Source organism: Pristis pectinata, chromosome 17 (assembly GCF_009764475.1).
Source record: "Pristis pectinata isolate sPriPec2 chromosome 17, sPriPec2.1.pri, whole genome shotgun sequence".
Classification (NCBI taxonomy): Eukaryota; Metazoa; Chordata; class Chondrichthyes; order Rhinopristiformes; family Pristidae; genus Pristis; species Pristis pectinata.
The window spans coordinates 20,748,933-20,774,440 of record NC_067421.1 but is presented as its reverse complement, the minus strand read 5'-3'; the positions used below and the strand labels follow the sequence as shown (position 1 = coordinate 20,774,440).

At 39.2% G+C, this 25,508-nt stretch overlaps 1 pseudogene; it reads right to left on the bottom strand.

The window, feature by feature from the left end:
• LOC127579617 (merlin-like) overlaps positions 1–25,508 on the bottom strand; it is a 97,523-nt pseudogene that overhangs the window by 28,075 nt on the left and 43,940 nt on the right.

Genomic DNA, 25,508 nt, shown 5'->3' with positions numbered 1-25,508 from the left:
AGATACATCTTACTGTGCACAGGTTATGCCCAATTACCAACATGCTCAAGACAGTTGTTAAAAAAAAAATCACTTCAGACTGCTTATGATAATCAGTCATAATAATGTTTCATAAAATTCAGGCAGTCATGGAGATGAATAAGATTAATAGCATATGTACTGCATATGCTTTAAAAGCAGCACATTCTACATTAATCTCAATTTGACTGAAATATTTCATTTATATAGTTTACAATACATAACATGCATAGGTCACAATCATGATGTAGGTTTGATATTCTTTGCTTCATTAACATTTAGCTGCAAGAGTAAGCAAGCATATTTTGAAACGCAGTTTGCATACATAAATGATTTGTCATTAATTTTAAATGTTTACTGATCACTTAAACAAAGCTTTAAAATAATGCTTTATAATTACTCAAATATAATGTATTATATTGAGACCGATGCTACTAACTTAACTGCTGCATTAGAACCAAACAATGCAGTATGATTTATGGAGACATTTTAAATTATTTTAAATATCAAAATAATTTTATAGTCATACATTAAAAGCATTAAAGTAGTAGGTTCAATGAGAACATTTAAATATTTGGGATACTTTACAGTTCATCCTTTCAATTCAACAGTAAAATTAACTTTTAAATCACAATTTGTTTATTAACATTGCAATTCCTAAACTACTTTATTAAAGTAAACTGATTTTTAAAAAGAATTGCCCACGACTTTGATGCACTCACTGAATGAAAGTAGGCAAGAGGCTTCATTAGCTACCTGCAGTCCTTCCCCCACCATTGAAATCACCCAACACAGATGGAGGCCCAAGTAAAAATATACAGAACGTAACCAAATATCACTTCTCAATTATAAGTCAACCATCAGCAAAAACTCCGTAATATCAGCAATTCTGACAAAAATTGCTAATGAGCAAGTAGCATCATCAGCAACTATTATTCTCATCACCAATACTCCCAAATCCCTTAACCCATCGACCTCTAGGTTGCTTGAATTCAACCCTCATTTGTCATCCCCCACAAATTTATGGGGCGATGGCAAATGGGGCAGTGCAAGTTGGGACAGAACCAGAAGTTTACATAAAATAGAATGAGAGCAACTGCCAAGGTGCAATATGTTTGATGTAAGATCTGAATCAGTGCAGGATTAGTGGTCAGAGCCAATTGTGATTGACTGTTTCTATCCATTGTAATAATGCATCATAAACTCTGCTCCCTAGCCACCGTCTCCATCCTCTTGTTACATATTTGGAGCTGAACACAACCATTCATAACTTTGGAGATGTAACTGACCCCAAGTGACCATCTGACAATGGTCCAGTCCCAAGACTACTTATTCCCACTGTCACAATATCGTCCAACTCAGTCAATTCCTCAGCTCACCTGCAGGCAAAACCACTACATTTGCTACTTTCACCAGCTTAACCTTCATGGTTGACCTCCTATCTTTCACCCAATGTGAACTTGAGCTCATTCAAAGCTGCGGAATTCACCCCCATACCACACCACCCCTCTGCTTCTCAGTCCTCTGTTAAGACATCCTTTAAAAACCATATCTTTAACCAAGCTTTTCTATTACATTCTTTTCTGGGTTGGTGTCAAATTCTGTCTGATAAGACCACCATAAGAAATAGAAGTAGGACATTCAGTATCCCTTCACTAGGCCTGCTCCACCCTTCAATAAGTTCATGGCTGATAATTTACCTCAACGCTACATTCACCTACCAACCCAATATCCTTCAGTTCTCTAAATAAAAAGCTATCAATCATTACCTCGAATATATTGAGCAATTGTGCTTCCACAGATCATGGGTAGAGAACTCCAAAGATTCATTGCCCTCTGAAGATATCTCTTCTTAGCTCCGAATGTCTAGTCTCTTATTATGAGACCCTGACCCTTTTTCTAGACAATTCAGCCAGGGAAAACATTATCCCTGCATCCAGCCTCTCTACTCTGCATAAATTTTATATGTTTCAATGAGATCGCTTTCCATTCTTCTAAACTCTAGAGCACATAGGGAAATTCTACTCATCTCCACTCATGCGGTAATCCCTTTATCCCATAATCCCCTCATCTCAGGAATTAATCTCATTGCATTCTCTCTATTACCAGTATATCCTGCCCTAAACAGGAAAACAGATCTGTATACATTTTTCCAGGTGCAGATTCACCAGAGCTTTATGTTAATGCAGTGAAATATCTTTGCTCTTGTACTCAAATCCTCTTGCAAAATAAAGACTGGCATATTATTTGCCTTTCTAATTGCTTGTTGTACCTCCACACTGATTTACAGGGATTTATGTACAACAACTTCCAGGTCTCTCTGAACATCAACATCTTTCTATCTCTCACCATTTAAGAAATGCTTTGCCTTTCTTTTTCCTACTGAAGTAGATGACCGCACATTTTCCCATATTGTATTCCATCATCCATGCCCTCACCCATACCACCTGCTTTTATACGACGACCACCACCCATCCCGTCAAAACTACTTTGCATTCATCTCATAATACATAACACCATCCATCTTTGTATCAGGTACAAACTTAGATATATCACATTTTAATACCCAAAGTATTAATACCACAGTATTAATAGAGATTGCGAATAGCTGGGACCCCAGCATGGAACCCTGCAACACTTCACTAGTCAAAACCTCACAAGCCGAAAATAACCAGTTTATTCCCACCCTTTGCCTTCTGTTCATTAATCAATATATTAATGTGTTCTAATTTTGTTTAATGACCTTGTGTAGAACCTTCTTCTGAAAATCCAAATATACCACATCCATTTGACCTGCCAGTTACAACCTCAAAAAGCAGATTTGTCAAGCATGGTTTCCCTTGTATGTTGACTCTGCCCTATTTTCTAAGTGCCCTGTTACCACTTCCTCAATGATAGATTTTAGGGTTATCCTTTCTACTGATATCCTGTTAATTGATCTGTCATTCCTAGTTTTCTCTCTCTTACTCTTCTTAAATAATGGGGGGGGGGGGTGACATTTGCTACCTTCTAGTCTGTGGAACCATTCCAGTAACTATGGAAATTTGGAAGGTGGCATCCTTCCCCTTCATAGGTTGGTCCTTGAGATTGAGGATGACTTGCTTCCTCTCCTGTTCTGCGGGAAGTGATCAATGGGAGCAATGTGGATCCTGGCTCTATTTCAAGTTACATCTATTTTAAATTGCATTGCACTCTTTCTCAGCATTCAGAATGAATCACTAGGCCACTTTTTATTAAACTTTATGATTTCAGCTTCTAACTGCATACTATGCACATCTCCCAAGCTTTACTTCACTTTGTAAAATTTAAAATAATTGCTTTTTAACCTCTTTGCCTTTCAATAACAAATTATTGGTTTCCTTACTGTGTGAAAACTTCAATTTAGTCGGGTGCACATGCTGCATTATGAGAACACTGTTACAGAATGTTATAGATCCCCTATAAAGAGCATGTGATTCCAAACCATATTGGAAAAGGGGAATTCTGCACCACAGAGCCCAGTTAGTCCTTTTGGGCAGATTTCTTCAAGATCAGGAAGGGAAGTAGTCCAAACAAAACTTAAAATTCATCTTCTGTAGAGATCTTGGTTTGTTTTATTTGTTAATAATCCACATTGCTATTTTTAAACAGGTCTAATTTACTACCTACCTGCTTCTTAGATCTCTCTTCTCTTGCCTGGACTTTCATTTGTTGGACCTCCAAAGAGTCCACCCTTCACCTTCACATGAACAGGTCATGATTTCCAATACAGAGCTGCAAAATCTAAAATATTTGAGGGAAATGTTAAGGTCTGTCTCTAAATGTTTATTTTTGTTTGTGAAACCTTCTATCAAGTCTCAGTCATTCTAAGATTTCCATTTGTTGCTCCCATACGATTTTTCTGTACTTATTTAGAAGTGTGCATTCATCAATAGTAAAATAAAACAAAAAAAAAGGCATCCCTTCCATTCATCACTTATAAATTTGTTAGCTCATTATGTGAAGTCAGTTGCTAGAATATTAAAATGTCAATGACACATTGTTCAATTTTGGACAAGAAGGAAGTATTTGCCAATGCATTATATGTTATTATTATGAATTAGGTCTTTCATATTTGTAGAAATGAAATTATGCAAACTGATTAATATCATTACAATGCAAATCAAAATTAGAAAAAATAGATTATTCTTTCTAAAAATATTCATATATAAAGTTTTCCATAATTATCCAAGCAAATAGCTCAGGTCTCAGGTATCAGTCAGCAGTTACTATTAAGAGACTCAATGCCCCTAACACTATTAGTTTGCTGAGCTGGGTCTTTCACAATTATTTGTACAGGAGTATTTTAACAACTGCATCAAGGGTGACAGGCCAAATTTCTTTTCAGAAATATCCAGTATTATAACTTAATCAGGAAAACATTTTCAATATTTTCCACCTCCCTTCCCCTCCCACTCCATGCGGGGCCATTTGAAGAGGACCGGCCCAATTCTAGTTTATCTGCAAATTGAATCCATTTGGTGGAACATCAAACTCATGTTAGAACTTTGAGTAAAAACAACTCAAAAATAATTCTTAAATTTCAATTTTCATCTAATAATCTATATTGTTGTATCAAAAGATATTGGGCTACTGGCCATCTTACTTACCACTTTATTGACCAGCAATTTTGAAGAATTAAACTTAAAAACATCAGTATTTTTGCCCAAGGGTTTGATAGAAAACTGGAAAAGAACATTTAAAAGAATGAGGAAACTCAATAGGAACCTGTAACAAGAGACCTTTAATTTTTTACATAAATAATTACATTAAACTGATTAATTAATATAACTAAATTAGGTAAGGTGATGCAATTATAGGTAACAGCACAATATCTGGCATTTTAATGGGGTTTAGGAAAATGCTTGACTTTATTGCAGGAAATTAAATATTCTGATTGGATCCCTTAAGTTGATGAGAAATTTCACCCAAACAAAATAAAATAGTTAAATTTATTGCAGTCACACATTACTTCATAAAAATTTGTCACCACAAAATTGCATAAATCACATAAGCTTGCACACATTGCAAATTGTGTTAAAGTTTAATCTGTGACCAATATACTCTTTTTTTTTTAAAAGAATGAGGAAGATGAGTATTCACACGTAGCCAAAAATAAGCAATTTGCTGGCATCTAATTCATTTGACAAAATCGTAAGCATCTAAAATTACATGGATCCTTGAGAACTTGAACAATAACACTAAACAAATAGGTCAGGTAGGAGCTAAAAATAGGAATTCAGCTCACAATCCTCGACTATCTAGAAGAAGCACTAGTTGCTTAGAAAATGCAATAATTTAGGACATGAAGCAATTATTTTACTTTGCACCTATTATAATTGTCTCCTTCCTTCATCACTTCAAGGATTTCAGACAGAGCATTTTGCTCCAATGCTTCCCATCCTACTAGACCCCCTATTGCTATACTAAGCTTCCTTCTCTTATTTGCATCTGCCATCCATTTAATACTGTTCCAGAGCTCTAGCTATTTATTTGATCCTTTTACGTTTACTGTATGCCAATGCAATTTATTTAGTACATAACTAATTAACGTTCCCCATTTAGTCTAATAGTACTTGACATAATGAAATTAAATGTCACACAAATGAATAACTATGTGATGACAAGTAACCCCCTTACTTTGCCCACCACCACCATCTATGCCGCAAACAGCAATGGGAGTTCCGACGTGCAGAAAACCAGAACAGGTTAGAGAGGAAAAAGAGTAAACCCAGCCACAAGGAAGGGTTAATCAAGGAAAAAGTTGCAAAAATGAAAGATTTATAATGTATTCAAAGAATCGGAATGGTAAGGACAAATGAAAGTTAGGAATATATTTCTAAACAAAAACAAAACTGAACACAAACGCTTTAAGAAACACTTCTTTTGCCTTTTTATGATTAATGACTACTTGCCAGCTTGAGCTATTTTCAACTTGTTGGATGAGGTGGTATATTTTAAATCCTTTGTATGTTTGTATGAATGTGTAAATTTAGAGAAGCCATGTTCCTCCATATGACGCATCACTCAAATGGGAAGGGAAATTAGAGAACCAATTGTGGCATTCAGCTTTAGAGTGCAAGCATTGCCTTGAGATATTTTATTAAACTTACCATGTAATAGATTGGGAATATAGCAACACACTTACACCAATACTTGTCTCAATTTAAAGTATTTTTTGGTTCACATGGAACAAAAATGGATATGTAAAGCTATTTGCCAAAGCCCGATCTACTTTTGCAATGCATTAAAGCAAACAAATCCCTTTGCAGGCTCTCATTACACAATACCTAGGCTTGGCATTAAATAACATGGTGTGTCCATAAATTTTCATTTTTGTAAGTCACTCAATTTTTTTCCTCATTCTTTGCGTTCCTTCCCCCACTTAAGACTCCAGGAACCAATTTCACAGCATCCAAGTCAGAGCCAAAGTGCTGCCTCAAAACAAGAACATCAATTCTGGAACCTTAAAGTGGTCCATTTAAAATTTAGAAATAACATTCAAGACCAGAGCCTATGTTAAAAATTTCACAACAAAGCATTAAATTGCCTCTTTATTGCTATAAGAAATGTTATGAATTTCATTCCATGGAAAGGATATTTTAGGCGTCAGTTTATTCTCAGGATCATAAATATGGAGACCAAAGGCATCAACTCCAAGCAGCAAATCTGTTCCCTTCTTATTCTAAAATAAACCAAAAAGAATACAATTTATGCATGTACGTGATGGAAAAGATTTACTAAAACTAACTGCAATTATGCGTATATAAAGAAATCACAGTACATAGAACAGTACAGCACAGTACGGGCCCTTCGGCCCACAATGTTGTGCTGACCTATATAAACCTACTCCACAATCAATCTAACCCTTCCCTCCTATACAGCCCATAACCCTCCACTTTTCTTACATGCATGTGCCTAAGAGTCTTCTAAATGTTCCTATTGTATTAGCCGCTATCACCACCCATGACAGTGCGTTCCAGGCACCCAGCACTGTGTAAAAAAAAACCTACCTCTGACATCTCCTCTAAACTTCTTTCACTCATCTTAAACGGACATTCTCTGGTATTGGCCATTGCCACCCTGGGAAAAAGGTACTGGCTGATCACTCTATCTAAGCCTCTTAATCTTATACACCTCTATCATCACCTCTCATTCTGTCTCTCCAAAGAGAAAAGCCCTAGCTCGCTTAACCTTTCCTCATAAAACATGTTCTCTAATCCAGGCAGCATCATGATAAATCTCCTCTGCACCCTCTCTAAAGCTCCACATTCTTCCTGTAGAGATGACCAGAACTGATAACAATACTCCAAGTGTGGTCTGACCAGAGTCTTATAGGGCTGCGGCATTACCTCGCAGCTCTTGAACTCAATCCCCTAGCTAATGAAGGCCAGTACACCATACACCTTCTTAACCACCCTATCAACTTGCGTGGCAACTTTGAGGGATCTACGGACTTGGACCCCAAGATCCCTCTGTGCCTCCACACGGCTAAGAATTCTGCCATTAACCTTGTACTCTGCCTTCAATCTTCCAAAGTGTATCACTTCACACTTGTCCGGATTGAACTCTATCTGCCATTCTCCGCCCAACTCTGCATCCCACCTACAGTATATCCCATTGTAATCTATGGCAACCTTCTACATTTCTACAAACAACTATCCAGAACACCTCCAACCTTTGTGCCATTTGCAAACTTACTAACGCACCCATCCACTTCCTCATCCAAGTCATTTGTAAAAAAAAATCACAAAGAGCAGGGGTCCCAGAACAGAGCCCTGTGGAACACCACTAGTTACCTACTGCCAGACAAAATACTCTCCATCTACTACCACCCTCTGCCTTCTGTGGGCAAGCCAATTCCGAAGCCATGCAGCAAAGCCTCCATGGATCCCATGCTTCATGACTTTCTGGATGAGCCTACCATGTGGAACCTAGTCAAAAGCCTTTTCTAAAATCCATATAACACCACATCCACTGCTCTAGCTTCATCAATATGTTTTGTCACCTTCTCGGAAAACTCAAATCAGGCTCGTGAGGCCTGACCTGCCTTTCACAAAACCACATTGACCATCTTTAATAAGACTATGCTTCCCCAAATGCTCTTAAATCCTGTCCCTAAGAATCCTCTCCAATATTTTGCCCACCACTGACATAAGACTCACTGGTCTATAATTCCCAGGATTAACCCTATTACCTTTCTTGAATAATGGAACAACATTTGCCATCCTCCAATCCTCTGATACCACTCCTGTGACCAGGGAGGATGCAAAGATCATAGTCAACACCCCAGCAGTCTCTTCCCTCGCTTCCCATAGTAACCTGGGATATATCCCATCCGGCCCCGAGGACTTATCTATCGTAATATTTTTCAGAAGCCCCAACATTACCTCTTTCTTACCAGTCCTGAAGGGTCCTGACCCAAAATGTTGACTGCCTGCTTTTCTCCACGGATGCTGCCTGGCCTGCAGAGTTCCTCCAGCATGTTTTTCATCTAGATTCCAGCATCTGCAGTCCTTTGTTTCTCTACCTTTTTCTTAACCTTGACATGCTCCAGCACATTAGCCTGTTCTACGCTTACCTCACATTCATCAAAGTCCCCCTCCCTGGTGAACACTGAAGCAAAGTATTAAGGACGTCCTCTACCTCCAGGCATGTTTCCCCCTTCATTCCTGAGCAGGGATTTTATTAAATTTAAAATCCTATTTAATTTCAAAATTTAAAATGAAAATAGTAATTTAGTAAACTTCTTAATCTCAGTCAATTTATATTTACAAAATAAAGTTCTTGAATCTGCATTGAGTGGGGAACTATTGCCAGTTTTATTCAAGACTATGGAGTAGCAATATTCAAACAAGCATGGCATGAATGTGCAAAACATGATAAAATTGGGGATCCCCACTCACACGTGTAAACATGCAGTGAGTCCTAAACTGCAAAAAACAAAGTGCTTCTACAATCACCTGCAGTGTCAGGAGACCTTATTCTGCCTACATGAAGTGTTGGGGCTACTTTAAGGCCTCTGAATGCGAGGAATTCAGGTCTTGTGGATCTCTCATTATTTTGCAGTTTACTGACTCTGAGAATTCATTTTTGTCTTCTGACAAATGTCAGATCCTCCATGGCTGCAAAATTCCTGTTTCATTCCTTAGTTTAGATCCCACTGAATTATTTAGTTTCAATTTTATCAAGCATTTCAATTTTGTACTTTGCCCCACTGCAGAAATTACACATGAAGAATTGCATCTTGTTCTACAAATATGCTACTGCATTAGTCTTGTGTATATATTCAGCACAAAATAATCAATATTTAATAAAATTTCATTAGTTGGTTACTTTTCTCTAATCTCCCTTCCAAAACCATTTAATGTGTCTGTTAAAGATGCAACAACTTATTTGCCACGCTGCATAAAAATGATTCACATTATGAACATATTTGATTTAAGCCAACATAATTTTGCTGAAATCAGATTGATTGTTCAAGGAAGAAGACAGATTGCTGTCACACTTACATTTGGTGCAAAACCGCACTTATAACAACCAATGAAAGAATTTAATTCTCCGTGCAAGATAAAAGGAAGAAAATTGATAGTCTGGGTTTTGCAGTAACAGCAAAACAACTAGTTGTTCACCAGTTTTACTCTTTGAAAACAATGACAATTTTGGAATTACCATACATGTACATTCAAAGGCAGAAAGCCAACAATGGCCACTAGCTATCTGACTCAATTCCATACTGAAATTAACATGGAATTCCAGAAGGGACTGAGAACTTGGGCTAATTATCCAGTACTTAAAAGTTAAGTCACCCGATGATTCTCCATCAGATACGAGGCACTGTGCGGAGTGTTTTTCCATAACAGATTTTAATAGAAGTGAACAGCTGTGAGCCACCCAGGTAGCAAATTTAAAGCAGCTTGTCAAGTCTTTTTAAAATCTTTCATACTTTTCTTTAAAATTGAAAAAGATCTCTAATGGTTTGTTAGTTAACTTTTTTAAGCACATTTAAGAGTTTTAAGTTTATGCTTCAGAATACTTCTAATGTTTTTGCAAGTTTAAATACCAAATTCAGGACATCAAGGGGTGGCATTTGTTTCAAACAAAACTTTACCTATTTCCTGAGTGGGGCTACGTTCTACCACTCAACTTAGCACCATTGTTACACCTATACAATGCAATGAAGGAAGTTTGCCATGGAAAAATTACCCAGTATTTGGTCAAAGTTCAAACTGGGAATATTATTAATAGGTATTCTTTTATTGCAGTTAGCAATGAACATCATGGACTTGTCAATGACACTGAAATCTGGGTCAAAGTTCCTCAAAGAACACCATGAAGTCTACTATAAGGTTGTATAACCTTTTCTTGCTTTTTTGAATCTATCTGTCGACCATCATTTATGATATCGTCAAAGTTGTGTAGCATAAATATAAAAGAAAATTGTTGATATTTAAAAACACTCTGCAATCTTAATCCGTAATTTGACAAGAAATAAATGTTACATTCACTTTGATTTCTACAGATTTCTTCTGTCCAATACCAAACTGCAACGGCAAGGAGAGCAAATGACAGTTTAACATATTAAAATTGGAATACTTGGTGGTAACAACTTGGTGGGAAGATTATGGGAGGTGCCTTTGTGGACTAGGAAATCAACTTCAGTGATGAGGTTGGTGGTCTGCCCTGGTAAAAAGGGGAATTGGTGATGAGGCAGTGGCAATGTCTAAGAGAAAAGTAGTCACGAGTGTCCAATATTACTTGAGTACTGAGTAGTTTGTAACATTTTCTCAGTTTCTCTGTCTCTGTCATATGTGCTCTATTGATGAGACTTTCCACACAAATGCCTTTAAGATAGCTTCATTTTTTTTCTTACACTAGTTTCCTCTCCACCATAGTTGACAGGGCTCTCAATCGTGTCTCCTCTATTTTCCACACTTCTGCTTTCAGATGTTTCTCTACCTACCAGAACAAGGATAGGATAGGACTCCCCTGGTCATTACTTTGCACCTCACCAGCCTCCACATTCACTCTTTATAATTTCTGTCACCATTAATGTGGTACCACCACCAGACACATCAACCCTCTCCTCCCATTTCAGCATTCCCAAGGTACTGCAACAACCTGGTTCGCCTTTTCATTTCTATCAAGCATTCCCCATAGCACTTTCACTTGCAACGAGGGGATATGCAACAACTACCCTCACCTCTTCCTGTTCCCCAATCCAAGGCCAAACAAACCTTCAATGTGAAGCAACAATTCAGTTTCACTTTTTTCCCCAATTTAATGTTGTATTTTGTGCTCATGATATGGTTTCTACAGTGGAGAAACTGAATCTAGATTTGGTGACGGCTTTGCAGAATACCTCGTCCAAAACCAGTCCATAAAGGTAACCCTGAGCTTCCAGTCACCTGTCACTTTAATTCTCCATCCCAAGCCCACTCTGACCTGGACTCCTACATTGCAACAATGGCCCTCAACGCGAGCTCAGGGAACAGCACCTCATCTGTCTGGGCAGGTGTCATGACAATATTGGATTTAACAATATGGGTAACAATCCTTTTCGCTTCTCTCCATAGATATGGACACACCTTCATTTCAATTTATTTATTTTCTGTCTCCATCAGTTTTTAAAGTGATCATTACCTTGACAACTTGAGTCTGCACCCCATTACAGACATTTCGGCCCCTCACCCTCTATGCAGCTTAAACCAGACTTGTTTTCTCACTTTTCCAGTTGTCATATAGTCATGGGAGTTATATAGCACAAAAAATAGATAGTTTGCACCATCATGTCCATACTGCCCATTGTACCTATCCAACTAATCCCATTATGTCTGTATCCTTCGAATACCCAAAACATTAACTCTACTTCCCTCCCCACAGTTGCCACCCAATTTGGGGAGAGTTTCGTGCATTTTCTGTTTTTACTTTGGATTTCCATCATGAGCTTTTTTATTTGCTGCATTTTGTTTGTTGTGGCCTACTAAGGGAGCCTCTCTCAACCATCTATATAACCAAACCTTAACCTGATTGTCCCAAGCACAGGAGGATGCCCAGGGAAAACTATCCTTGCAGAAGGGGGTCTCAAACAGGCATCAAGTTATTATCATGCTGATATAAGGGGACTTTAGAGAAGGACAATCATGGTGATTGTTTTTGTGGCTGGGGCACAGAGCACTCTTCTGGTTTTGAAGGCCAACATGTCACACTAAAATATCAACCTCTGGTTATGGCTACGCCATATCAAATTTTGAGATTTAAGGACAAGTATCATTACCAAGCTAGTTTTCACTACATTTCTAATGCAGATTCCACCCATATTTTTCCCCAACAGTAGCCTTTATTCTAAATGATTTCTAGAAAATGTTCTATATTCAAAAAGCATAGAAAACTTTAGCCAAATTTTAAAAACAAAATTTTCATAAGAACTGTAATTATTAATTTCAAAATTAAATAGTAACTTAAATATAATGGTCAACAATCCTTTGTTACTGTATTATAACCATGCGTGTTTTATGCAGAATGCTCATTTTGTATTTAAATCTGTATTAATTTCAAATGTTAATGGAAAATTTGACCAGAGTTAGTCTCACATAATGAGTAATTTTGACTATTATTTAGTTTCAAGGACCACACTTTACTACAGTTTAGGAATGCTTCAATTTTTATTAACCAAAATTGAGACAGATCATTGAGATCAAATTAGTCCCAGCACACATTATTCAATACAAGGAGCCTACTTAATTGCATAACTATCTAGTAATATCAAGCATTTATGAAACAATAATAGAAAGGAATCGACACTTCAAGCTTGAAAGTAAACTATTTAGACAGTGTATACCCTCTATGAATAAAATTGTATGACATATTCTTAATTTCTTATATTGCAATGTCAATGTTAAATCAGTACAGTTCTCCAGAAGTCAAAGTGGTATGTGGATGAGCCGAATTCACTCTGCAATATTCATCATTTGAAAAGAAAAACTTAATAATATCTTTGAGTTGTTAGGGATTAATGCCACAATAGAAGATTTTCAGAGAAAACTGCATAACAAAATTTCCATACTACAGCAAGAAACTGAATAGAAGTGAAGCTTAAGCAATTTCTCCAAACTGAACTAAAATTAGGAGAGTGTCATTCTGATGTGGTTTTAAAATCAAGAGTGAACAATGACATTTAAAAGGCCTCATGACATTGAAAAAGGGATTCAAGTGTTTGGCAAAGCAAAACAATTGATATATTGACTACCAAACGACAGGATTTTTACCTCCTGTCACTTGAATAAGCAGCAATGCTACAATCATGATGGAGGCATGATCCTTCTGGAGGATGTCCATCAAAGCATGCAGAATATTTCTGGAGGTAGGTGGGTTGGTGAGGAATGAGAAGACTGAAGGGGATGAAGAGATAACAGGAAATTACATTACAGATTTACACAAAAGTTCTTTCACTTTGAAAATATCTGACTTGCTACAGAGATGACAGCATAAGTTCTGAAACAACAACCAAGAAAGAAAACATTGTAAAACACTTAGTTTGATTAAAAAATAGCTTATGTCATACACTTCAAGATCTTGTGCTATCTTTAGATATTCCATTTTGGCTTCATCCCTAGACAAAATGCATCATTTGTTTACATTACAAATCTGAGGTAAACATACAAGTAAACTAAATATCTGTAAACCAAACAATTTTCTCTCTTAATTGCTAACAATTTGAAGGAAACTTCAAAATTTCTCAAGCAAGTTAAGATTAATTATTTGGAGCTGAAGTCAATAGTCCTTGCAAAGTGGATTGTAAAGAGCAATATATGCAGGTCCAAACAATGTAATGCAGGCTGCATGTCAATTTTGTCCTGCCTACTAGTTATAATGATTCCAGCACTAACCACACTGGTCATTCATGTAATGGTCCAGCAGTGGGAGTTGGGGAGGGGACACTGTGAATGATTTCCAACAGTTAAAGCTAGCCCTAAGGCAGCCACTTCTTAAAAGAGGCGCACATTATAAAAGTAGCAAGCATTGGCAGATATTTCATTTGAGTCTAGCAAGGGAATTAATGAACAGTGCAACACAGAAGAGGAGCTCTGGGATTTGCTGGAGGTGGAGGAAAACAGACGACTGTGAGGCTCTCCTGTCATCTGCTCAGGAAACAATGAAATCAGACAACATTGGAGATCAATTGGGCAGCATGGACCCAAGGACCTGCTTATAGTGCTGCAAGAATCCTTTATCTTACTAATCACACTACGAGCTTCAGGCATTACTTGATTCACCATATTCCCCAAACACACCTGCCTATCAATCAAGGTTCATATCAAAGCTCTGCACATTAAGCAGCATCCAACTGGAGGAAGAAGCCCCAGGAACATCCTTCATGCTCAAGAGTGACAAGTCACATAAAATAAATGACAAAGACCGAGCTGAAATGCTTCCAATCTTCAGTATTGACTGGACATTCCATTTGAACTTCTCCCACAGTCCTCACCCCATATATCAAGGGGTAGCTGAGAGGACCAGATAAAACATAGACTATGAGCCTAGTTACAATGTTGAACACTTGGACTGCAGCCAAGCTGTTTCAGTACAGTAACAACACTGGCATCTACCCAATACAGAAATTTCTCCTGATGCATTGTGACTTGAAAATGAAGGGTATTGGTATTGGTTTATTATTTGTCACTTGTACCGAGACACAGTGAAAAACTTGTCTTGCATACTGTTCACACACATTAATTCATTACACTGTGCATTGAGGTAATACAGAGTGCATTGAAGTAGTACAGGGTAAAAACAATAACAGAACACAGTGTAAAGTGTCACAGCTACAGGGAAGTCCATTGCAGGTAGACAATAAGGTGCAAGGTCAAACGAGGTAGTTTGTGAGGTCAAGAGTTCATCTCGTTGTATAAGGGAACCATTCAATAGTCTTATCACAGTGGGATAGAAGCTGTCCTTGAGCCTGGTGATATGTGGCCTCAGGCTCCTGCATCTTCTGTCTGATGGGAGAGGAGAGAAGAGAGAATGACCCGGGTAGGTGGGGTCTTTGATTATGCTGGCTGCTTCACCAAGGCAGCGAGAGGTATAGGCAGAGTCCATGGAGGGGAGGCCGGTTTCCGTAATGTGCTGGGCTGTGTCCACAACTCTCTGCAGTTTCTTGCGGTCCTGGGCAGAGCAGTTGCCATACCAAGCAGTGATGCACCCAGATAGGATGCTTTCTATAGTGCATCAATAAAAATTGGTGAGTGTCAAAGGGGATATGCCAAATTTCTTTAGCCTCCTTAGGAATTAAAGGCACTGGTGAGCTTTCTTGGCCATGGCATCTATGTGGTTGGACCAGGATAGGCTATTGGTGATGTTCGCTCCTAGAAACTTGAAGCTCTCAACCTTCTTGACCTCAGCACCACTGACGTAGACGGGTGCACGTACACCGCTCCCTTTCCTGAAGTCAATGATCAGCTCTTTTGTTTTGCTGATATTGAAGGAAAGGTTGTTGTCATGACACCATGTCACTAAGCTCTCTACCTCCTTCCTGTACTCCAACTAATCATTATTTGAGATACAGCTTACTACAGTGGTATAATATGCAGACTTGTAGATGGAGTTAGAGCAGAATCTGGCCACGCAGTCATGAGTATATAGGGAGTAGAGGGCTGAGGACACAGCCTTGTGGGGCACCAGTGTTGAGAACAATCGTGCTGGAGGTGTTGCTGCCTATCCTCACTGATTACAGTCTGTTGGCCAAAAAGTCAAGGATCCAGTTGCAGAGGGAGGTGTTGAGTCCTAGGTCTCGGAGTTTGGTGATGAGTTTGCTTGGAATTATAGTATTGAAGGCGGATCTGTGGTCAATAAACAATAGCCTAATGTAGGTGTCTTTACTGTCCAGATGCTCCAGAGATGACTGTAGGGCCAGGAAGATGGCATCCACTGTAGACCTGTTTTGGCGGTAGGCGAATTTCAGTAGGTCGAGGTTGTCTGGGAGACTGGAGTTGATGTGTGCCATGACCAGCTTCCGAAGCGCTTCATGATGGTGGATGCCAGAGCCACTGGTCGGTAGTCATCGAGGCATGTTACCTTGTTTTTCTTAGGTACTGGGATGATAGTGGTCTTCTTAAACAGGTGGGAACCTGAGATTGAAGCATGGAGAGGTTAAATAAGTCTGCAAATACCCCTGCCAGCTGATCAGCACAAGATCTGAGCACATGGCCAGGGACACCACCCGGGCCAGATACTTTCCTCGGGTTCACTCTCCGGGAGATCTTACATCGTCGACAGTGACCACGGGTTCAGTTGCATTGGAGGCGGTCAGGGTGGTGACAATCTACTTCCCTTCTGTTCAAAATGTGCATAGAATGCATTAAGCTCATCAGGAAGGGCATCATACTATTCCTCAATCTTTTGCAAAGTTACATATACTAAGCTGGCGTTATTCTCCAACATCTTTCTTGACGATACCCAGTTTGGGCTTTGCCAAACTCACTCAGCTCCAGATCTCATCACAAAATTGGATTAAAGATTGATAAAGGAGTTGAATTCCTACGGTGAGATAAGAGTGACTGTCCTTGCTGTAAGAAAGCAATTGGCTGAATGTGCCATCAAATTATTCTAATAAAATTATTACTGCGAATTAAGGAGAAAGCTTTCTATTAGTTGAAGGCATACCTAGAATTAAAGAATATGGTTGTGGTTGTCAGAATACCTCAAATCCCAGATGTCCTTTCAGGAGATCCTCAGGACAGTATCGCAGACCCAGATAACTTCAGCTTTTTAATCAATGACCTGCCATCAATAATGTCAGAAGAGGTATGTTCACAGATGAATGTAAAATGTTCAATTGTACTGGCAACTCTTCAGATAATGAAGCAAGATCTGGACAATCTTTAGACATAGCACGTAACATCTGCACCAGGAAGGTAACATAACTTTCATTCTATACATGTTGCCCATGTGTGTGCATGGAATATGCACAGAAGTTATCACCATGTCATCAACAGATAGATGCTGTTGTCTAGTTCTCCCATTGCTTTAGTGCAGTGTAGCTGTAAAGTGGACAGCCAAAGAATCAAGGCATCATAATTACATCCAGGATACCGGACACTCAATGTGCATGAATTGCAGCCAATAATCATACACTGTCTGACTGCTAAGGGAGTGGAACCCCTTTTGGTTTCTGCATTAGGTAGAACTGATGTAGTGTGCCCGATTTATTTCATAAAAATAAATTTACATACATCTCAACTGTGTGTAATTACAGCATAGTCTGCTTGATCAATATAATTAATAATGAGATAATCATCCAATAATTAGGTACACAATTAAAATCATGTTAATGATTACATCAGCATCAAGACAACTCACTCTCCAGCCACTTTCATTTTTTTTTAAAATGAACTGGAAACTCATCATTGAGACAAATTATAGTAATGCTGTGCCCTAAAGATACAAATTCTTTTGTACGTAATAAAACTTATGCAGAGGACAGCTCAGTGCTAGCTCCTACACAAGTAAGTTAAATAACATACTTGGAGGCTGTTTGAAGTAAATTACTTTCTCTCTAAAAATTCATTCACAGATGTGGACTGCCAAGACCAGGAGTGTCCACTGGCCATTTCTAATTCTGCTCAAGGTGATGACCTGACTTTTTGAATTGCTGCATTCCAAGTGGTGAATGTATTCCTTCAGTACTGTTAAACAGGAAAGTCCAGGATTTTAATCTTGCGATATAGAGGAATTGCAAATCAATTTAGGAGTCAATCTCTGCAGAACGTCTAGCTCTGCATCTGCTCTTTATCCACTGTACTTACGAGGTGGATCCAGTTAAGTTCCTGGTCAGTAGTAACCCCAAGATAAGGATAAAGAGAGATTTGATGATGGCTATACCATTGAACATCATCGGGAAAAAAGTCTGATTTTTTTTTACTTGGAGATGCAACAGCATTGTTAAAGCACTTTCACCAGAAGGACTGTCGCAGTTCAAGAAGGTGGGCTCACTATCACCTTTTCAAGGGCAATAATCGGATGTGCATTAAACAGTGCCCTTACCAGCAACGTTAGCATATCTTTTTTTTAAAAAAAGTCAGGCATTGCCTGGTACATGTGTAGTTCAAATATTGCTGGTCACTTACCAACCCAAGGCACAACATTCTCCAGTTTTCCTGCCATACTCAATTTTTCACTCTCATATCACCTCTGGAAATCAGCTCTTTAGTTCATGCTTGGACCAAGGCCGTTATTGAGTATGGAGCCAAGCAGTACTGGCAGAATCCAAACTGAGTATCTGTAAACAGGGATTTGGTAAGTAGCATTTGATAGCACACAATGCTTCCATTGTTTTAGGATGACACAGCATTCATTTATCTATCACCTTGTATTCAGAGAAAGAGCAGTCCAATGAACTGCATTGGACTTTAGTACAAGGATGCTCGTCTTACATGCAAATGCTAATAATTTCTTGAATAATAGCTTGAGGTCAGGTGTATTGTGTGACTACTTAATTATAATCAACAGGTTAACCAAGCCATTTTAAAATCTCAATCCAGTACCTTGTTCGGCCACTGTGCCCTGCACACCAAGCTGTTATTCTCTCTTCCCACATTTCAGGGGTCATCTGATATAAATTTATAACCTGCAAGATTAAATTATTGTGAAGATGTTTAAAGATACAAAATACCAACACAAAAATAACTTCAATTAGTTGCAATATCACTGAGATTGATAATTTAAATTATACATGCCTAGAAAACCAGCATTAAGATAGCATTACTCAAGGGATGTGCATTAGTTTCCCTGGAGCTAAAATGTACATCTGATTCATGTAACAATTAATGCATTTAAACAGCACCAATTGCACTCATTTTCACAAAAGTGCACAATAACTGAATTACTTTCTAAAAGCCAGCTCCAGCTGATTGTAACTGGCACTGACTGAAGTCACTGCCTACAAATACTGTAGGAAATCACTGCAGCGCTTGGTGGTGAGCTCACTGGAAAATTGGAGCAGGCATACCAATTGTCATTTGCTACTTTGGACATATTAGTCAAAGAGATGGAAACCAGGAGAGACAACCAGCACACATGGAGTCCTTAGCAGATGTTTCTGAGTAAAGAAACGTCACTTTATAAAGAAGTTGCCAGAAGGTTAATGCCAGAGCTATGGCTAAAGGATCAGGTCTGTGCTGGAAGATGTCCACTGGCCACACATTTGGACAAGGTCAGTGAACTCATCAAGAAATCCCATTCACAAGCATCTCCACAATGACTTTACCCACTGTTGTATGCACCATACCTCTAACATGCACCTAGCAATTTCCTACCTAATACCTAGTTCCTACCCAATTGCCATAAACCACACTTGCACAACCTTACCACTTCCCCTGTATTCATACACACATGCAGATAATCACTCACACCAAGCACATCACACGAACATTCTTCTCATTTGCAAAAATAAAAACAGCACACCAGTGACAGACTCCAACATTCCCATAGACCGAGGAGAGAATGCTGAATCTCATGGGTTTGGCTTCTGTAAAGATTATTAACAACAGCTGAACAGAGATCGTGAAAGACGATTGATACTAGTTCTCCTCTTCACATCCCACTTCCCCAGATATTTCAGAAATCTCTTTTGGATTGGAAGTGTTAGATGGCTTAAGTATGCTCCTTAGAAGTGGCCATCCCCTAACCATAATCATATTCTTGTCCCATTTTCCTTTCAGATTCCCCAAAAACCTCCACCTGCACAGAACTCAGCCATTAAACCACTATAACTAGAATTCACCAAGTCATTTGAAATGATGCTTGCAGGTACTAGTTTAGTTATTTCAACTACACATGTATTGCTGGTAAAGATTAGTGTGGGAGAAGTGGGTTTGAATTTGTGGAACATTGGCACCAGTTTTGGGGAAGGAGGGAGCTGTTCTGATGGGATGGGCTCCACCTGAACCATGCTGGGACCAGGGTCCTGGCAAATCGCTTAACTCGGGCTGTGGATAGGGATTCAAACTAAATAGTAAGGGGGTGGGTTCAACAGATTGGAAAAACATGGATAAAGTAAAAGGGAAAGAGTGCAGGAGAGGTTACTGAAGTCTCCAGAATAAAGAATATGACAGAAAATTTAGAAAGGGATAAGAATTTAACTTCAGGAAACATGGAGACAAATTTGAGAAGGGTGGTGAATACAGGACCGAAGGTGTTATAGTTGAATGCACGCAGTAGATGAGCTTATAGCGCAGTTAGAAATTGGCAGGTACGACGTTGTGGGCATCACAGAGTCGTGGTTGAAAGAAGATCACAGCTGGGAGCTAAACATCCAAGGATACACATCCTGTCGAAAAGACGGGCAGGTGGGCAGAGGGGGTGGGGTGGCTCTTGGTAAAAAGTGAAATCAAATCCTTAGCAAGAAGTGACATAGGATCAGAAGATGTAGAATCCTTGTGGGTAGAGTTAAGAAACTTCAAGGGTAAAAAGACCCTGATGGGGGTTAGAAACAGGCCTCCAAATAGTAGCCAGGATGTGGGGTACAAATTACAACAGGAGATAGAAAAGGCATGTCAAAAGGGCAATGTTACGTGATCATGGGGGATTTCAATATGCAGGTAGATTGGGAAAATCAGGCTGGCACTGGATCCCATGAGAAGGAATTTGTAGAATGCCTATGCGATGGCTTTTTAGAACAGCTTGTGATCAAGCTCACTAGGGAAGGGGCAATTCTAGATTTGGTATTGTGCAATGAATCAGATTTGATTAGGGAGCTTAAGGTAAAGGAACCCTCAGGAGGCAGTGATCATAATATGATAGAATTCACCCTGCAGTTTAAGAGGGAGAAGCTAAAATCGGATATATCAGTACTACAGTTGAGTAAGGGTAATGAGAGAGGAGCGGCCAAAGCTGATTGGAAGGGGACCCAACAGGGATGACAGTAGAGCAGCAATGGCAGGAGTTTATGGGAGTAAATTTGGAAGACGCTGGATCAGTTCATCCCAAAGAAGCAGCAGCACTCTAAAAGGGAGGATGAGGCAACTGTGTCTGACGAGGGAAGTCCAAGACAGCATGAAAGCAAAAGAGAGGGCATACAATATTGCAAAAATTAGAGGAAGCTAGAGGATTGGGAAGCTTTTGAAAATCAACAGAAGGCAACTAAAAAAGCAATAAGGGGAGAAAAAAAAAGAACATGAATGTAAGCTTTTATAGTATAAAAGAGGATACTAAAAGTTTTTTCAGATATATAAAGAGTAAAGGAGAGCTAAGAGTGGACATCGGAGTGCTGGAAAATGATGCTGGAGAAGAAATGGCGGATGAACCAAATAAATATTTTGCATCCATCTTCACTGTGGAAGACATGCCAGAAATTCGAGAGTCAGGGGATAGAAGTGAGTCTAGTCGCTATTACTAAGGAGGTGGTGCTTGAGAAGCTGAAAGGCCTAAATGTGGATAAATCACCTGGACCAGATGGACTACACCCCAGGCTTCTGAAAGAGGTAGTGGAGGCATTAGTAGTGATCTTTCAAGAATCACTAGATTCAGGAATGGTTCCTGAGGACTGGAAAATTGCAAATGTTACTCCACCCTTCAAGAAGGGAGGGAGGCAAACGGCAGGAAATTATAAACCAGTTAGCCTGACTTCAGTAGTTGGTAAGATGTTAGAGTCCATTATTAAGGATGAGGTTTCAGGGTACTTGGAAGCACATGATAAAGTAGGCTGAAGTCAGCATGGTTTCCTTAAGGGGAGATCTTGCCTGACAAATCTGTTGGAATTCTTTGAGGAAGTAACAGGCAGGATAGACAAAGGAGAGTCAGTGGATGTTGCTTACTTGGATCTTCAGAAGGCTTTTGACAAAGTGCCGCACATGAGGCTGCTAAACAAGATAGGAGCCCATGGTATTACGGGAAAGATACTAGCATGGATAGAAGATTGGCTGACTGTCAGAAGGCAAAGAGTGGGAATAAAGGGGGCCTTTTCTGGTTGGCTGCTGGCGACTAGTGGTGTTCCTCAGGGGTCGGTTTGGGTCCGCTACTTTTCACATTATACGTCAATGATCTGGATGACAGAATTGATGGCTTTGTGGCCACGTTTGCGGATGATACAAAGATAGGTGGAGGGGCAGGTAGTGTTGAGGAAGCAGGGAGTCTGCAGAAGAACTTGGACAGGTTGGGAAAATGGGCAAAAAAAAGGCAGATGGAATACAGTGTATGGTCATGCACTTTGGTAGAAGGAATAAAGGCGTAAACCATTTTCTAAACAGGAAGTGAATTCAGAAATCGGAGGTTCAAAGGGACTTGGAAGTCCTAGTGCAGGATTCAGTAAAGGTTAACTTGCAGGTTGAGTCAGTAATAAGGAAGGCAAATGCAATGTTAACATTCATTTTGAGAGGACTAGAATATAAAAGCATGGATGTAATGCTGAGGCTTTATAAGGCATTGGTCAGACCACATTTATAGTATTGTGAGCAGTGACTCAAAACCACTCACAATACTCCAAATGTTGTCTGATCCAAGGAAGGATGTGCTGGCGTTGGAGGGGGACCGGAGGAGGTTTACAAGAATGATCCCAGGAATGAAAGGGTTAAAGTGCAAGGAGTGTTCGATGGCTCTAGGCCTGTACTCGCTGGAGCTTAGAAGAATGAGAGAGGATCTCATTGAAACCGTTGAAAAGCTTGGATAGATTGGTCTTGGAGAGGATGTTTCCAGTTGCGGGGAAGTCTAGAACCAGAGGGCACAGCCTCAGAATAGGACATCCCTTTAAAACAGATGAGGAATTTCTTTAGCCAGAGGGTGGTGAATCTGTGGAATTAATTGCCAGACGGCTGTGGAGGCCAAGTCATTGGGTATATTTAAAGCAGAGGTTGACAGGTTCTTGATTAGTAAGGGCATCAAAGGTTATGAGGAGAAGGCAGAAGAATGGGGTTGAGAGGGAAAAATAAATCAGTCACGATCGAATGGCAGAGCAGACCCAATAGGCCAAATGGCCTAGTGGTTTATGTCTTGTGGTCTTATGATAAGTTTAGAAAGGCTACCTGTGCACAGTGATTCACCAGGTATGAGTGGAGCAGAAAGAGAATCAAGGCATTCCAACAATGATATGGCAAATACAGATGTATATTGCAAACTGTGATTCAGCCACCTATGTGCAAGAGGTGTTAGGTCTCCACAACCACTTCTTTTGAAAATCTTAGCCTCTGGATTTGTTGATTCTCAGATGAATGGTGAGCCTGTGTTCACATCCTGGAACATACATGGGGGAGGGAGGGATAGGTCTTCTTCTTTCAGCCTTCTCTTACTGGTTGTGTTGAAAGCCACCCCACTTCCACTAAAGTGCCCATTGCATACCACAAATATCAAAGCGAAATCTTTTATGAAGTAAAAAAAAAAGGACAATCTTTGCCAGTCTGATGTTCAGTTCCAGATAATACAAAAACATCACACGCAGCTAATAACTTGGTTTGTTGGGAATGAAAAATTCCATTAAATATTGTGGTATGGGGCTTTCCCATTCTGTTCAAGCTACATGTCCTGTGGCTGACTCACAGTGTTAGGTGTATATATGAGGCACAATGTGGCTGGGCAGGCATCAAATAAGCTGTACAAGGATTAACATCACCACTACATACTTCTGGTGTTTCCATGTGATTCTATGTTACAAAAGGTAGGTGATATATTATAGTGTAGTCACAGCTGAACTTGCATGCAAATTTCTTCCTAAAAAGTACTGCACAATTATATTCTGGGCCTTAGTTACTTTTGTCTACTATAATTTCCAGTAACCACTCCTTGCAATTAGGATTGCTCATTCACATGATTTACAAATGCTATTTTTTCATACATTTATTAAAGTAATTTCATCAGAAGTAATACATCTAAGCCAGTAACTGTGCATCAGAGTTAATTGTATTCACCTAAAGAAAATGCAAAAGTTTATGAAGTCTTTTTCAGCTGACATACTAAGATCCAACATGTACAATGAATTTATCTTCACCAAAAAAGTGTGTATTAAGTTATTTAATAATTTACAGATAATATAACTGTGATGAGACTTTTATCTGTATTAAAAGATTTGGCTCTTATTTTATTACAACTAATTGTATGCCATTTGATCATTTACATGCTTTGTTTTTCGAGGAACAATCATCTTTATTGATATACTGATTCTACTTACCCTCTTTGGCAATAACTCCTCTTGTGCTAGGAAACCAGCTGTGTGCATCTTTGGATCATAAATCACCAGACTGTAACAGACACATGTCTAAAATCCATTGAATACAGTTCTTAAATACAGCATATTTTTTTTTTAAAGTTTCATTTTACTTAAACTGAACCATTTCTTCTTAGATTCCAAATTATATAAAAGAACATTTCCACCTATGATTGGTGCAGCACAAAAAAAATCACGTGGGCCAGGGAAATTGGTAGGTGTTCTGTTCCAGCTGCGTTTTGTACCAGGACCTCCAAATATTTTTTTTAAGAAAGATACAAATACACGAAAATACCACATATTAGAATACAACCTCTCAATGCACATCCTCAAACTTTGCATTGCAGTGTCCATCAGTGTCTCTGCATGTCTGCCTGTGCATGCTTGGATATCAGTGAATGAAAAACAGGATAAGGGTTTCTTTTAATTCATTTTCAAGATCAGGCCATTGCTAGCAAGCTCAGCATTTATTCCCAAGTTTAATTGTCTTTAGAAAATGGCAAGTTACCTTCTTGAATTTTTCTGGTGAAGGTGTTTCCACAGTGTCGTTGGGCAGGGAGTTCCAGGGTTTAAACCCAGCAACGATGAAGGACTGCAGTGGCTCAAGATAGTTTCATTCCAAGTCAGAATGGTGTGACACCAAATGGGGAACCTGCATATAGTGGTGTTCCTGTGCCCCTTCAGCACTTGTCCTTCTAGGGGAAGAGATTACAGGCTTGGGAGGTGCCTCTGAGAGTAACAGGCAAACAACTGTAGTGCATGGTGTAGAACACATACACAGTGGCCACTGTGTGCTAATGGTGGAGGTAAGGAGTGTTGAGGGTGCTTGAAAAGATATCAATCAAGCATTCTGCTTTGTCCTATATGGTATTGAGTTTCAGAGGTATTGGGCTGCACTCATGCAAACAAGTAGAGAGTATTCCATTACACTCCAGATCTGTACATGGAACACCTACTTGGGATGTTAAGAAATGAATCTCTAGCCCACAGGATACAGAGCCTCTGACCTGCTTTGGTATCTACAGTATTTATGTCAATGGTGCAATTGAGTTTCTGGTCAATGGTGCCCCCAGGATATTGATGGTTTGAGACTTAATGGTAATGTCATTGAATGTCAAGGCCAAGTTAAACTTCCTCATTGAAGATGGTTGTTGACTGGCATTTTAGTGGCATAAATGTTACTTGCCACTTATCAGCTCCTGCCTGAATGGTATCTGGATCTTGCTGCATACCAGCATGGGTTCCTTCATCAAATGTAGAGTGCAAATAGAATTGAAGACTG